The sequence below is a fragment of the Pleurodeles waltl genome, chromosome 7 (genome assembly GCF_031143425.1).
Source record: "Pleurodeles waltl isolate 20211129_DDA chromosome 7, aPleWal1.hap1.20221129, whole genome shotgun sequence".
In the NCBI taxonomy this organism is placed as follows: Eukaryota; Metazoa; Chordata; class Amphibia; order Caudata; family Salamandridae; genus Pleurodeles; species Pleurodeles waltl.
In genome coordinates, this window is record NC_090446.1 from 369,956,858 (window position 1) to 369,972,407 (window position 15,550).

Here is a 15,550-nt window from a genome sequence, read left to right on the forward strand (position 1 = left end):
ACACCACCAAGGTTTCCACCGTGATTGCACCACCATGAAAACTCAGGTGGAAACCAACTGCATAAAGGGAGACACCCACCTTCTAGAAGCTATACTCGTTCGGAGCAGCCATGGAACCAGAACAAGACATCTTCCCACTGCTCCTGCTTGCCCAATGTCTTCGGAATCTGCGACAGCAACTGTAAGTACACACACTTACCTGTTACTGTTGTATATTGTCAGTTTTTGTACACTCATACAGCATACATTCGGGAAGGGGGTGCAAGGGCAACACTCACACGTAACAGCACATTGACATGCACACTCACATACAGCCACATACAGACTCGCATATACACAACAAACACACTACGGCCACCACAAACACACACACATACACATGTCACAAACACACACAGGTATGCACGGAAACACTGCACAGGTCCACACTTGCACAGAACCACACAAATCCACAACATGTCACAAGCACACCATCTCCAATCCCTTGGAAGGGACCCACAGGGTACACTACCCAAGTACACATCACACATACATCACAAAGTAACACAAACAGGCAAAAAATACATACAAATACATAATCATGCTACTTACTGATCAACTTACACAGAACATCATATCTAACATTTCATGCACATAACACTCACACAGTCAAAGCACACAAAGCCACACAACACACCAACAAACACATCTCAAGACAAACAACACACAATACCAACACAAACATTACTCTTGAACACAGAAATGTTCATCACACAACACACACCCTACCACTTTTAGGCAAAAGCACTGCACACAACCTCACATACTGCCTAAACAACACAGGTAGTTCAAGCAGAACACACTCATACAGTCACCCAACTAATGTCAGCAAGGAACATCTACACACAAGGGAAAGAAATGCATGGCAAAGATGTAACCAGGAAAACAACTACATGTTGGTTTAAGTTATTATTCCTAGCAAAATTTTTGTAAAAAACTAAGGCCATAGGCCAGTCCTTAATTGTAATAGTCTGTATGCACACAGTGCACATATGTATTCCCCGAGTTTCACTCATGACTGCCATGTAACCTCCACAGGTAGGGGCATCTATGGGGAAGGCAGGCACTTCAGGGGTTATCTGGGGGGCTGTGGAGGAGGTTTTGGGTTTAGGTTTTAGAGGGGGTCTTTGGGATCTGGCTTGGGAGGGGGTTGGGCTTGATCTTAGGTTTAGGAGATGGTTGGCTTTTTGTGGAGGAGTAGACTTCTTGGCAGGGGGAGGGGCATGGGTACTTGCAGGGGGAATGGGAGGTCTTGGCAGTGGTAAGGCCAGGAGGGGAGGGACACAGACCATTTAGGGGTATCACAGGGTGGTAGAGGAGTAAAGAAAAGGGCAAACTTAGAAATGAAAGACCTTTTTACACACACAAGGAAGGTCATAGCATGGGTGTGGAGGGAGAGGAAGTGGTTGTAAGAGGTGTTAGTGTGGATGTCTTGGTTGCATGTTTGTGCAAGGTAAATTTGTGGGTGATGGGTGTATTTTGGGTGGGTGAGTGAGGGTATTTATGTGCCTTGGGAGGAGGGGGTGGAGGTGCTGGACAATGCCGTGGGGGGTAGGTGAATGTCTGTTGGGGTGGTGACTGCAGGTATGGTGGATGTGCTGCATGTAGGCATGTCTGTGGTTGTGGTTTCTGTGGGTGTGGTGACTTGGGTGGATGTCTAAGGGTCTGCTGTGGTGCTCTCTGTGGGTAGGATTGGTGTGGTGGCTGGATCAGTGAATGTTGGTGTAGTGTCTGCAGGTGTGTTACGTGGGCTGCCAGTGATGCTGGGGTGGTGGTGTGTCAAGGCAAGTTGTGACTCTAGTTTTGTGTGTAGGTGTATGTTGCTTGTGTGCATGCTGGTGGTATGTCTTGTGGTGCTTATGTTTGTCTGAGATACCCTTGGATGTTGATGTGGATGCAAGCTTGTCTGTCTATGTGCTTTGGCTGGGTCAGGGAAGAGGGGTTTGGGATTGGGAAGAGGAAGGTGGAGGGGGACAGGCGATAAAAGATGACTGGCTGCAATCAGTGTGGATGCCAGAGCCTGAAATAATCTCTGTTGGCCAGCCAGTGCACAGTGAATGCCCTCCAGGAACGCATTACTCTGTTGGATCTGAGTTGCAATTCCCTGGATGGCATTCATGATGGTCGACAGACCGACAGAGATGGACCTCAGGAGGTCAATAGCCTACACAGTGAGGGAAGCAGGGCTAACAAGGGCAGAGGTGTCTGCAGCAAATGAGATGCCCACCCTCTTGGGTGAGCTGGCACGGCCAACTGAGTGTGGAGCGACAGGGAGGGCGGGTGTAGTAAGGGAGGTGGCAGACTTAGATGGTGCTGGGGTGGTCCCAGATGGGTCCAACACCACCAGGAATGCCCACTGGAGGAGGATTCTGGCAATGATTAACTGGATTCTATCTCCCCTGTGGCACTCCCCTTGCCTTCTAGGCCACTGGGTCCCTGGGTGTCTGAGGTGTCATGACTGGAGGTTTCGTGGCAAGCAGCTTCCCCCCTCAGCTGTGCCCTGTCTCCTTCACCTGCCGATGCTGAGAAACAGAGAGAGAGGTAGGGTCGTCACATTCTTTACATACACATAATTACATCATATAGAACAGTAACATCACATTTATGTCTAAGACAACCCAAGGTAGAAACCATTTAGATCCTACATCATGCCACAACTACATACTTCCAACAATCCTATATGACAACAGTCTCACCCACAACAGCAGCCAACCATCTAACCACTACATGACCACCCTAAAAGTTAGCTGTAACACTAACTAATGATGCACAAGATGATTTAGCAATATAAAAAGTCTCTTCCTATACAGATCATTACTGTGTATCAACAAATCATCCTTAGCAAATGATGTTAACTGACATGGCAATACCATGCCTGCCCCTTATGCACACTTGCCCAGTCCATTACCAGTAGTCATGTTCCAAGAAAGTAAACTCATCACATTTCAAGTACAACACAGCATGTTGCTTTGCAATCGCATACCTAACATGTGACTCTGTCCATAACAATCACACTGTCAAATACCTCAGATGAAATCACTACATATGCCATACCCACATTGTGAGGCTCATACATTTATATAACATGTCAGCAAAACATCTATCAAAGGTGTTTAGCAAAGGTTTAGACAGAGTTTCAGGTCCCACTTATCGTACATATTGACACATAGACAACAAAGCTATGTTCAGCAATAGGGGCCTACCTAGCACACAGGATATGCCCACAGACAAACACAGGGAGCATACCAACACTTTCAATAAAATGGACACTAATCATGTGCATAAAGACCACATACTATTTCACAATTCATGCAGAGTGGAAACCTCTGCAAGACAGCATCAAAATACCTACATCACTAGCAGCAGTCCAGACATGTGTAACCTAACATCATAGGACTAAAGTTACACTGACATAAACCACTTCTAATGTAATCATGATTGACACATACACCTAGAGTCAAGCAAATCAACTGACAACATATCCCATTCCACCAACATGTGAATGTCAACAAGAATACCTGCCACACAATTAAGTCAGGCTGAAATGAGATGATCCATTACAGAATCTGTCAAAACAGACTCAGATTAGCAAAGGTATAGATCCCTCAACATAAAAAAAGGCAGGACAAACCAATTGACACATGATGGAGGCAAAAAAACAGTGTACGTTACACCCATATAGGTACGGTCCTGCCCGTTGTAGCATGGATAAAATACATGGCCTACAGGATCAGTAGGCTAGCCAACTACCTTCTAAATACTATGTATGTGGTACAAATTCTCTGAACAGACATGCCAATGATACGTCTTGTCCTGAGAATGTATTGTGACCACCATACTTTCCATCATGTATGATCTCCACCTATGGTCAAATATCACATTTGCCAATGTGTAGGTTAGACATAACAATGGGGACACCTCCTCACACCTCAGAGGGAGTGTAGTGAGTATGTCATGTCACATTTCTGATTGAGATAACACCCTCACACGAAGTTTCTATCTATTTCAGAACACAGGAACATTTGGCCCAGTTGCTCATCTGTCAGACCCTATGTTGCACATAAAGATAGGTCTAGTGGAACACGAATGGTCAGAGTCCAAAGAGCTGGACAACTTACCAATTGGGTATATGGACTGTTGCTCAGTAGGTGGGAAGGATGACACAGCAGGTTACATGTGAATAACAGTGTAGGGGTATATATATGACACAGTCACATGTGCATCATCACATGCTGTTATACAATTTGGTTAACATAGGTGAGTCATATGTCCCTTCACACCACACAATGTCCACATCAGTGTATCAATGGTAGCAACTTTAGTACTATGTCATCCAGGAGACCGTTTACCTGTAGCACTTACCACATTGTCACAGCTGAGATACGTAGACATCATACACTTAACTGGCAGAGGCATGTACCTGTGTAGCCATTACTTTCCCCCTTGTGTCTGCTGTGCTGCCCTCAAACACCCATCCAATTCAGGATAGGCCACCACCAAAATGCGGGCCATTTAAGGGGATCAAGGTCCAACGGACACCGCTCCCTCCTTGGGAGGATATCTCCAGCTGGGCCTCTGCGGTCTTCCGGGCCCAGTGTCTCATGTCTTCCGACCGCTTTCTACAGTGGGTGTTCCACTGGCTGTGGACCCCCAGGGTCCGCACTTGCTTGGTGATGGCAAGCCAAATGCCCTTTTTTATGGGCTTTGACCTGCATGGGTGACACAGAACAAAGGAGAAATTTATGTCCACATGCACCATACCAACACAAGTCGACAGAACTCTTCAGTCACAGCAAGTAGGCATACATTCTTATCCTGTCAGTTCCCACTCATGCCCAATTTAGCATCTGCAGGCAGCCCATGTGTGAAGTGGCATGTCTCATACAACGTGCATTATCAGTACCTGGTATTGACTACACACATATGAAAAGGCCACATGATTGTCCACAACATGGAGTGTCAACAAAAACCATTTCCACACCATCATTGTTTTCCAAACTGCAATGTATGCTGTGTATGAAGGCTGTTAGATTACACACTATCTACCATGTGACACTAGTGTATGTCTGCCTTTGCACATGTGCACATTTCCATACAACCAGACATGAGTGGCAAATCCTTCACTACTTTACATTTCAGGTATACTATCATACACCCCACATTTCACAAATTGAATTGCATTGGACTCACCGTGCTCTTCTGGTGCACCATATTGCTTTCCATACAGGGGTAGGACCACCTCCACAAGCTTGTCCAGCTCATCTGGTGTGAAGGCTGGGTCCCTGTAACCTGCAGGATGTGGCATGATAGCTCCCAGAGGTAGTACACAGCAGCTCAGGTAGTGGAGGTCTTGCTGGAAGCAGTGTCAGGAGTCAGGTGAGCAGTACTGAAGAAGATGGAGGCCACGTCTGCCACGTACAAGACCGTCACCGCCGGTGGACATCGCCATTGTCCCAAGACTGCCAAGGGCATCAAGGTGTTCCATTGGCAATTTCTACAGTGGTTGTAACTGCCTACTACCATGACGACATCCGCTGGCAGAGTTATGTCACTTCCACATGTCCAGTACAGTAGGTCACACGGCTGCCATTTTGAGCCAATTTCCTGTATGGAAAAGTTTTGGAATCTGCGTCATTAACAATTCCCTATATTGTGCTAAATGTCAGTAAGTACTGCCTTCATGCTTAGTAGTCTGTTTGTGCAAGCGAGTAGTTAAAGCTGTGTCACAGGGGGATTTGTGGTGATTGAAATGTGCACCTATTCTTAACTTTCTATGTGCGTTGGTAAGGTAGTATAGGTGCAACGTTTCACATGTAAACTAGGTAGGACTATTAAACACTGACAGTCACATAATAAATATGAATGTACAGTACATGAGAGGATTCAGGGAGTTTGCATCAAGGGGTGTGTGCATAGCAATGTGCTGTACTTTAGAAGTCAGATGTTGTAACTGACCTCGATTGCAGATATGTGTGACTTGTATATGGACATTGTTAGAAATGGGTTTTGTTTGTTGGCAGTCAGGTTACCCTCTGTCCAAGCAAGAACCTTCACTCTAGTCAGGGTAAGTCACACACAATCCAAAATTATCCTGTGCCCACCCTCTGGTAGCTTGGCAAGAGCAGTCAGGCTTAACTTAGAAGGCAATGTGTAAAGTATTTGTGCAATAAAACATACAATAACACAATATAGCACCACAAAAATACACCACACAGTGTTTAGAAAAATATATAATATTTATCAGGATAATTGTAGGTCAAAAACGAATAAAGATGCAATGTGAAATTGTAGAGATATCACTGAAAAGTGATATAAAGGGGGTCATTACAACATTGGCGGTAAAAGCCGATAACCGCCGTGCAGAAGACCGCCAACACACCGCTGCGGCCGTGGAAATCCACCACAGCTATTATGACCCACATCTCGGAATCCGCCGAAATTCAGACACCCACACAAGTCCGCCACACCAAAGGTCAGTGATAAACTGGTGAAAACAAAACCTCCACCGTCACGCCAACAGAAACACGCCCATGCTATCACGACCCACGAATCCACGCGGCGGTCTTTCAACCGCGGTATTCCATTGGCGGTACACACCACCGCGCTCAAAATACACACACATCTCCAAAACACTGCCACATTGGACAAATCGAATTACAAACACCTGATACACATACAAACACCACTCCCACACACCCAACACAATATAAAACACACACCCACATCACCCACAAACCCCTACGACCAAAAATTATTGACGAAGGCCAGAGAGAGAGCACCGAATAGACAACCCCACCACACAGAGGCACACACCACCATCACCCACACAACATCCACGCACAAAACACCACACACTACTACACATCACCACACTCATCACCACATACACCACCCCACACATCACCTACACCACCCCATGGCACGGCAAAGACACCCCAGGTTCTCCGAGGAGGAGCTCAGGGTCATGGTGGAGGAAATCGTACGGGTCGAGCCACAGCTATTTGGATCACAGGTGCAGCATACCTCCATAGTTGACAGGGTCAACGCAGTGGGACAGCACCCAAGAAATCGGGACGACATCAGGAAGAGGTGGAACGACCTACGTTGGAAGGTGCGTTCCGTGGTCTCCAGGTACAACATTGCGGTACAGCGGACTGGCGGCGGACCCCCACCTCCTCCCCCACAACTAACAACATGGGAGGAGCAGGTCTTGACCTTTATGCATCCTGAGGGCCTCGGAGGAGTCGGTGAAGGAATGGACACTGGTAAGTAAAATCTTAACTATCATATCCCCCTCCCTACCTGCATGCTATCACACACCCCCACCCTTACCCCTCCCCTATCACTCCAACTCCTCACTAATGTACAAATAACACAAACCACTCATCCAAGCCCTGCATGACACAACAAAGCATGGACACCCCTCACTAAAGCATGCCCACTGCACATACCCATAACACCCCCCCCAACCATCATCACACAAGCCCCCACACAGGAATGCTAGCACTGGGGTACACGCTCACCCACCCATTGCACACCATGACACACACACATGCAATAATCATACTTTTACACCCCTGGAGGACCACTACCTAACGTCACCAGACAGGAGGGTCCAGACATCTCTACCCCACCCACAGAAGAGGCCCACAGTGATGACAGCAGCTCTGGCCAACTGGATCCAGATGACCAGCCCGGACCATCGTGGGCCTCGGGACAGTCAGTTCCCCTCGCACAGGCACAGCCCAACACAGACCTTCCACCCTCTGGAAACACCAGCACAGCACCCACCCAGCGGGCCCATACCTCCGTACCCAGGACACGTCAATCAGCTGTGTGTCCACCACTACAGGGAACCCAGGATAACCCACCACCCCAACAACAACAGGGACCTGGGGACAGTGGTAGTGGGCACACGGTCCAGGGGACGGAGGCACAGGAACACAGGGGAACTGGGAGGGCTGCCGTGCGACAAGGGGCGGACAGGCTAAGGGAACCCACTCTCCACGAGGCCCTCTCCTCCATCATGGGAGCATACCACCACTCCCAGGAGACGATGGCTACGGTCCTGGCCAAGTTTCAGGAGACCCAGCGCCTGCAGGAGGAACAGTATTTGGGCTTCAGGGAGGAACTCAGAACCATCAGATCCGCCCTGGGCACCATCGTAGGGGTGCTGAAGGACATACAGAACACCATGAGGGACACTGTGGCATTCCAAGGGGCCCCTGACACTACCATGGACGATGAACTGCCCACCTCCTCCGCCGGCGCTAGTGGACAGGAAGCCCCGCCACATGACCACCAGACCAGCACCCCACCCCCTGCAGGCGGAGAACCACCCGCAAGCGGTCCCTGAGATCCAGGAACAGGACAGAGCACCATGGCAAGACCCCCGCCAAGAAATGAGACCACCCTGATTGTCATCCCACTGTCCCACTTTGTCACCCTGTCCATACTAAACCTGCCCCAGCTCCACTTCCTGTACCCATATGGGCAGTGCACCTGTGAGACTAATAGACTGGACATTCCTCCACCATCACCCCTCACCATTTTACAACCCCCTCCAATAATTAGCACTTCAATAAACACCCTTGAACCACAAAACAATCTGGAGTCAGTCTGTGATTTTGAAAATGTGTATTAGCTATGACAGTGACAAAATCCGTTCTCAATGGTAATGTCAACATACCTATGTCACACATCACAAGTCCATGAAGGATGCAAGCAGATGACACACGTTGGTAACCACACCTGTGAAACCGTAATGGAAATGTACAACTCAGTTACCAAATACTGGGTGAATTTGACAGACAGGATAGAGGTAGAAGTGTGAAAGTACTTGTAGTAGTCAAGAAAGTGTTCTCACCTGTGTGTCACTGGAAATATTGCTGTATGACTGAGTCCCTGTTGTCAATGTCTTCTTCCTCTGCTTCCTCCTCATCACTGTCCACAGGCTCCACAGCTGCCACAACACCGTCATCTGGACCATCCTCCTGCAGAAAAGGCACCTGGCGTCGCAAAGCAAGATTGTGAAGCATACAGCAGGCAATGATGATCTGGCACACCTTCCTTGGTGAGTAGAATAGGGAACCACCTGTCATATGGAGGCACCTGAACCTGGCCTTCAGGAGGCCGAAGGTGTGTTCGATCACCCTCCTAGTCCGCCCATGGGCCTCATTGTAGCATTCCTCTGCCCTGGTCCTGGGATTCCTCACTGGGGTCAGTAGCCATGACAGGTTGGGGTAACCAGAGTCCCCTAATAGCCACACCCGGTGCCTCTGGAGTTGACCCATCACATAAGGGATGCTGCTATTCTGGAGGATGTAGGCGTCATGCACTGAGCCAGGGAACATAGCATTTACCTGGGAGATGTACTGGTCTGCCAAACATACCAACTGTACATTCATCAAATGATAACTCTTCCGGTTCCTGTACACCTGTTCTTTCCTGTGGAGGGGACCAGAGCTACATGGGTCCCATCAATGGCACCTATGATGTTAGGGATATGTCCAAGGGCATAGAAGTCACCTTTAACAGTAGCCAAATCCTCCACCTGAGGGAAAACGATGTAGCTCCTCATGTGTTTCAGCAGGGCAGACAACATAGGGTGCAAGTTGTATGGGCCATGCCTGGGTGGAGAGGGCTGGTCGTAAGAAGGAAGGGGGCAGAGTTCTGTGAGCATGAAGGACTGTGAATGCATGTGCCACATGGCAAGGGCAGGGATGTGGGCCACTCACTTCGACGGTGCAGTTGGTAATGACTTCTCTTCTTCCCCTGTACATGTCATGTAGGTCAGCGCCCACCAGAAGAAGGATATTTGGCGTGCCATCGCCAAGGACGTCCGGACCCTGGTGGTCCACCAGAGACGGAGCACCCACTGCCGTAAAAGATGGGAGGACATTCGCCGCTGGAGCAAGAAGACGGCGGAGGCTCAGCTGGGTATGGCCTCCCAAAGTGGGAGGGGTGCCTGTCGCACCATGACCCCCCTGATGTTCCGGATCCTGGCGGTGGCCTACCCTGAGTTGGATGGGCGCTTGAGGGCATCACAGAAGACACAAGGGGGTGAGTACACTCTCATTCAGCTGACTTTGCGCCCAGTGGAGGGGTCTGGGTGGGGGAGGAGGGCTGTGGGTTTCCCTAGGCCAGGGCGAGTTCCGTAGGCTAGGCCCCTCCGTAATGCAGGCCATGTGCCACTCCACCCCACCTCCGTAGAGTGCCAAGTACTGGTATACATGCCCCTGTGTCATCTATGTGTGCAGATGTCCACCATAGCCATGTAGGCCATATCCCAGGAACTGCATCTGTAGAGCCCAACAGCGCGGTGTAGTACAGGGGGCTGCTGTGTCTGTATTGTCCGCCAACGGTAGCGGTAAGCCATACACTCAGCCTGTCTTTCTTCTGTCGTTCCCCCCCCCCTTTTTGTGCACTCCCTGTTCTTTTGTGCATTAGCATCATCAGGCGGAGGTACAGTGGCACCGGAGCACGAGGGGGCTGCATCCCACATGGCCATGGAGGGCCACACCACGGACTCCGAATACACCAGTGAGACGGAGGTCGTGGGGAGCTTCACGGCGGTCACCGGATCAGCAACCAGCGTCACAGACTCATCCTCCGATGGGAGCTCCCTTGTGGTGGCGGCAACATCTGTGCCCCCCACTTCTACAGGTACAGACGCCACCCCCCCTACCAGCACCGCCCTCCCAGCAGCCCCTCAGCCTTCGCCCGAGCCCGCTCACCCAGGAGGGTGGGCATCACCTTCGCCCCAGGCACCTCAGCACCTGCCCCTGTCACCTCTGCTGCCCTCAGTGAGGAGGCCATTGACCTCCTCAGGTCACTCACTGTTGGGCAGTCTACCATTGTGAATGCCATCCAGGGTGTAGAAAGGGAGTTGCAACACACTAATGCATTCCTGGAGGGCATTCATTCTGGTCAGGCTGCCCATCATCGAACCCTGCAATCTCTGGCCTCAGCACTGATGGCAGCCATTGTCCCTGTCTCTAGCCTTCCCCCCTCCAACTTCCTCCACCCAGACCCAATCCCCTGTACCTCTGCCTATCCCAAGCACACCATCAGGCCAGCCTGCACACACGTCAATACACAAGGGAAGCTCAGGCAAACATAGGCACCACACATCCCACAGGCACTCACACAAGCATCACCCACATACAGACACAGCAACTTCCACTGCCTCCACTGTGTCCCCCTCCTCGTCATCTCCCTCCTCCCTCCCAGTGTTGTCTACACTCTCACCTGCATGCACTACCACTACAACCACTAGGACTCGCACCAGCACACCCACCACCACACCCCGCTCACCAGCACTCACCACCCCCACTACCATTTACACGTCCCCTGTGTCCTCTCCCAGTGTGTCTGTGACGCCCCCTCCCAAAGTACACAAACACGGGCACACACACACCCAACATCCATCCACCTCACGACAGCCTCCAGAACATGCACCTGCACCCAAATCATCAAAAGTTACACCTCCTACAACCACCTCTTGTTCCTCCACTCCCAGACCCCCTCCAGCTACCCGTCCCAGTGTTCGTCAGAAACTTTTCCTGAGCAACGTTGACCTCTTTCCCACCACCCCCCCTCCCTCCAATTCATAGGTCCCGTACTAGCACCTCAGCCAAAAAATCTCCGGTACCAGTGGTGCCTGTTAGAGGTATGTGCAGTGCACCGGGCACCAAGGCAGCCAGTGTGACACGGAGACAAAGCACAGCCAGTCCCCCCTCTGTGAAGCACCAGAAATTGGACAGTGCCCGACAGGATAGGGGGAAGACTCCAGCCGGCAAAGCTGCTCACAAGGGTCCCTGGGGGAGTGTCGACTCAGCTGTGACTCCTCCCAAGGTGGGGAAGGGGCAGAAGAAAGCGCCAAAGTCTGGGAAGAGCAGCACGGCGGAGAAGGCCGCCATCATCCCCGCTGCCCAGGAGGCCTCCGCCAGCCCGGTCGTCACTGGCCAGGACGCCAACGCCAGAGTCAGTGCCCAGGAGGGCAGTCCCATCGTCACTGGTCAGGAGACCACCGCCAGAGTCAGTGCCCAGGAGGGCAGGAGGGCAGTCCCATCGTCACTGGTCAGGAGACCACCGACAGAGTGACGATGGGAATGAGGGACCGCCATGGCAAACACCGCTGCACAGGTCAGAGGCAGCAAAGTCAAGCACCGCTGAACTGGGCAAAGACCACCATGGCAAGCACCGCTGAACAGGGCAAGCACCGCTGAACAGGGCAAGCACCGCTGAACAGGGCAAAGACCGCCATGGCAAGCACCGCTGAACAGGTCAGAAAGAGCAAAGTCAAGCACCGCTGAACAGGGCAAAGACCGCCATGGCAAGCACCGCTGAACAGGTCAGAGACAGCAAAGTCAAGCACCGCTGAACAGGGCAAAGACCGCCATGGCAAGCACCGCTGAACAGGGCAAGCACCGCCAACTCAAGCACCGGTAGCCCATGTGCGGCAGGGGCAGTGACGGAACTGGGACCGTCACGGGAGAGTGATGCACTCTGGGCACCAGTCCCCCTCCAGAACCAGTGGAGAACCGCATCCACTACCTCAGTCCTTAACAGGATGAAGCACTCTGGGCACCTGTCCCCCTCCAGAACCAGTGGAGACTGTCATCCACTTGTGAGACTGTGGCTTTGCACTCCCCAGGATGGTACAGTGGGCAAACCACCCACTGAAAAGACTTGTGAGACTGTGGCTTTGCACTCCCCAGGATAAAGCAGTGGGCAAACCACCCACTATGGAGACTTGTGAGACTGTGGCTTTGCACTCCCCAGGACAAAGCAGTGGGCAAATCACCCACTATGGAGACTTGTGAGACTGTGGCTGTGCGCTCCCCAGGATTAAGTAGTGGGCAAACCACCCACTGAAAAGACTTGTGAGACTGTGGCTTTGCACTCCCCAGGATAAAGCAGTGGGCAAACCACCCACTGTGGAGGCTTGTGAGACTGTGGCTTTGCACTCCCCAGGATAAAGCAGTGAGCAAACCACCCACTATGGAGACTTGTGAGACTGTGGCTTTGCACTCCCCAGGATGGTACAGTGGGCAACCCACCCACTTGTGAGACTGTGGCTTTGCACTCCCCAGGATACATCAATGGGCATGGAGCCCCCTCGTGGATCTGGCGTGGTGCTGTCATCCGGCTGAGGTGCCCCCCCTTCCCTTCCCCCTGAGGTGCCTGTTGTATTTTGATCTGATGCCCCAGCAGTGTTCTCTCCGTTTTGCTCAGGTATCTGATGTGGGCCTCGCCCATGCATTTTGGGCCCAGTGGTCCACGGACATTGAATGGTGCAGACACTGAAATACTTTGTGGGGCCCTCTTACGGGGGCCCCTGCAGTGCCCATGCCATTGGCATGGGCACTGCAGGGGCCCCCAGGGGCCCCGCGGCACCCCCTACCACCATCCTGTTCCTGGCGGGAGTCCCGCCAGGAACAGGATGGCGGTAGGGGGTGTCAGAATCCCCATGTCGGCGGTGCGCGCTCCGCCGCCATGGAGGATTCTGCTGGGCAGCGGGAAACCGGCGGGAGACCGCCGGTTTCCCGAATCTGACCGCGGCCGAACCGCCGCGGTCAGAATGCCCTGCGGGGCACCGCCGGTCTGTCAGCGGTGCTCCCGCCGACAGACCGCCGGGGTCAGAATGACCCCCTAAGTCTCTTTCAAGCACAAAGTACCTGGTTTAAAGCGGAAAATCTCCACAAAGGGCCGTAGAAGAAGAGATACGTGGAAAAATGGTGTGTGCATTGATTTCTCTCCTGCACACACGGACATGCATCGTTATTTTTCACGCAGGGAAGTTGAGCGTAATTTTCCGGTGCGCGGACAGTCTCTTTCTGTGGGTCGCGGGATTACCAGATGTCCCGGGGTCTGTGCGTGGATTCTTCGGCTTGTTTTCCGGCTGCGCGTCGTTCCGGGAGGCTGTGTGTGGAATTCTCGGTCTCACGGCAGGCGTCGCGTCAATTTCCCCTCTGGAAGTCGGGTGGCGTTGTCCTTTCTAGGCCGTCGCCCTGAAGGTGTCGCGTCGATCAGCGTCGGTCTGCGGCGATTTTCTCGCCGCGGAGAAAGCTCTGCCTCAAAATTTTCGCGCACGAAGAGTCCAAATGAAAAAGAGAAGTCTTTTTGGTCCTGAGACTTCAGGGAACAGGAGGCAAGCTCTATCCAAGCCCTTGGAGAGCACTTTTACAGCCAGCCAAGAGTTTAGCAAGGCAGCAGGGCAACAGCAAGGCAGCAGTCCTTTGTAGAAAGCAGTCAGGTGAGTCCTTAAGGCAGCCAGGCAGTTCTTCTTGGCAGGATGCAGGTTCTGGTTCAGGTTTCTTCTCCAGCAAGTGTCTGATGAGGTAGGGCAGAGGCCCTGTTTTATACCCAAATGTGCCTTTGAAGTGGGGGAGACTTCAAAGAGTGGCTAAGAAGTGTACCAGGTCCCCTTTCAGTTCAATCCTGTCTGCCAGGGTCCCAGTAGGGGGTGTGGCAGTCCATTGTGTGAGAGCAGGCCCTCCACCCTCCCAGCCCAGGAAGACCCATTAAAAATGCAGATGTATGCAAGTGAGGCTGAGTACCCTGTGTTTGGGGTGTGTCTGAGTGAATGCACAAGGAGCTGTCAACCAAGCCCAGCCAGACGTGGATTGTAAGGCGCAGAAAGATTTAAGTGCAAAGAAATGCTCACTTTCTAAAAGTGGCATTTCTAGAATAGTAATATTAAATCCAGCTTCACCAGTCAGTAGGATTTGGTATTACCATTCTGGCCATACTAAATATGACCTTCCTACTCCTTTCAGATCAGCAGCTACTGCTTCAATACTGTATGAGGGCAGCCCCAATGTTAGCCTATGAAGGGAGCAGGCCTCCCAGTAGTGCAAAAATGAATTTAGGAGTTTTACACAACCAGGACATGTAAACTACACAGGTACATGTCATGCCTTTCACCCACACAGCACCCTGCTCTAGGGGTTACCTAAGGCACACATTAGAGGTGACTTATATGTGGATAAAGGGGAGGTTTAGGCTTGGCAAGTACTTTTAAATGCCAAGGCGAGGTGACAGTGAAACTGCACACGCAGGCCTTGCAATGGCAGGCCTGAGACAAGGTAAAGGGGCTACTTAAGTGGGTGGCACAACCAGTGCTGCAGGCCCACTAGTAGCATTTAATCTACAGGCCCTAGGCACATATAGTGCACATTACTAGGGACTTATAAGTACATTAAATAGTCCAATCAGGTAGGATCCAAGGTTACCATGTTTAAAGGGAGAGAGCATATGCACTTTAGCACTGGTTAGCAGTGATAAAGTGCTCAGAGTCTAAAAGCCAGCAAAAACAGTGTCCAAAAAGTGGAGGGAGGCAGGCAAAAAGTTAGGGGTGACCACCCTAAGGCTGTCAGGTCTAACATACATATTAATTATGTGTGCATTGTTCATGTCACATACAATATTTTTTGTTTGCACATAGTTACCCTGGCATGAGGAGAGGAAGACAACCTCCAATGTACCGACCACTAATAGACCTGCA